The sequence below is a fragment of the Arvicola amphibius genome, chromosome X (assembly GCF_903992535.2).
Source record: "Arvicola amphibius chromosome X, mArvAmp1.2, whole genome shotgun sequence".
In the NCBI taxonomy this organism is placed as follows: Eukaryota; Metazoa; Chordata; class Mammalia; order Rodentia; family Cricetidae; genus Arvicola; species Arvicola amphibius.
Window position 1 is genome coordinate 90,548,860 of NC_052065.1, and position 1,740 is coordinate 90,550,599.

Consider the following 1,740-nt stretch of genomic DNA (forward strand, 5'->3'; position numbering starts at 1 on the left):
AAGGTCATGTGATCCCAGCTTTATTTTCAAAGGGCCTGCACCGCCGAATCAATATAAAAACACAAAAAGTCCCATCAGTTTAATAACAATTTAAAAAACAAAACCCAAAAATGGAAAACTGAGGACAAGGGAAGTGGCCCCTAGGCAGGGGCACAGGGATCCCTGCTCATGGCACCAGGCCTGGCCACAGGGTCCCCCGGTATTGCTGTTGCTACAGGGTTGGGGGCAGCAATTGTCCTGTGGGAGCCATGGTAATCTGGGTCAGGACCCTTACTTCTTCTGGGATGTGCTCAGCTTCTGCATGCCCGGATCTTGTCCAGCAGGCCAGAGATGAAGGCCTCAGTGGGTTTGTCACAGTCAACTAACAGCTCCTTCACTCTAGCAGCCCGGGTGTCATCGCTTTCTATGTCCAAGAGTTCATCCACATCTATCTCCAGTTCTGGGATCTCCTGCTCCTGGCAGTCTTAGAGACATGTGAGCTGTTCTAAGATCCACTCCTCCAGGTTGAGGCACTTCCATAGCTCCTTGCAGTAGTACTTGACAGTGACCTTCCCTTGCCATCTCACCAGGCCATCATCATCAGTGTCCCCCCCTCATCATCATCCGCGCCCCTACCATCATCCCTGCCCCCCATCATCATCATTCGCGCCCCCCATCATCATCCTTGCCCCTCCCGGGCCTTCGATGGCCACCCGGGTGGGGGACGGGGGGGGGGCTCTGGAAGAAGACTTGAGGCCCCATGCTCCCATTGCCCGTCCAGGGGGCCCTGGAGCCAACGCTGCGCCCCCCGCGGGGCCGCTGTCAGCCATGGTGGCCTCCAGGGCCATGGGCATGCTCGGGCCCCCTCTCTGTGCTGCCGCCTCCCGGATGCCAGCCTGCTGGCTCTGGGCCTCTGGCTCTGGTAAGCTCCCCGGCTCCACTCTGCAAAGCTCCTCAGCAAGGGCAGCTGCAGGGACGCCCGGGGGCAGCTGCAGCATGCTGAGCCCCTAGGCTTGGCCTGGAGGCTGCCTGCCAACCTATTGTTTTGTGATGTGTCTTATCTTTTAGAGAAAGAACAGTAACAGCGAATAGCATTTTAAAAAACTTTTCCACAGTGCCAAACACTATCTTGAGCACTTCACTCATATGAACTAACCTCATATTTCAACAACAATGATGACTACTTTCATTAGTGCAATTTTAAAGGTGAAGAAAGTCACCGAGGCTGATATGCACACCGAATTTAGTGGACTAACAAAGCCATTTCACATTATATTAAAGTGTTTTGACTCTTACAATATGCCCATTTTATAAAACATTGTCCCAGGACTAGAGCAGTGCCTCAGTGGTTATGAGCATTGGTTGCTATTCCTTAGAATCTGGGTTCAGTTTTCAGCACCCACATGGTGGCTCACATTCAGTGGAATTCCAGTTCTATGCGACCATGCTCTCTCTTGTGGCCTCTGTGGGCACAGCACACACGTTGTATATATGTAGACAAAACATATACATCAAACAAAAATAGAGAAATCTTTTACAAATCAAATACAAACAATGCAGCAAAGCAAACCATTTTACCTATAGAGGCATTATAACAAATCTTCCAGTTGAGAAGGGATACCCATTATAGGACTCTCAAAGTCATTTAGCTTACTGATTATGTTATTGTGTATTGTAATTAATCCTAAGGCATGAGCTTAGTAACAGTACACCAGAGAGCATTCATACTTGCAAGATTACCCAAGTTGTCCTCTTAACACA

General features: G+C 49.8%; 1 pseudogene; it reads right to left on the reverse strand.

Annotated features, from left to right (window-relative positions):
• Positions 1–270: 270 nt before the first annotated feature.
• On the reverse strand, positions 271–977 carry LOC119805512 (annotated as a pseudogene).
• Positions 978–1,740: the final 763 nt, after the last annotated feature.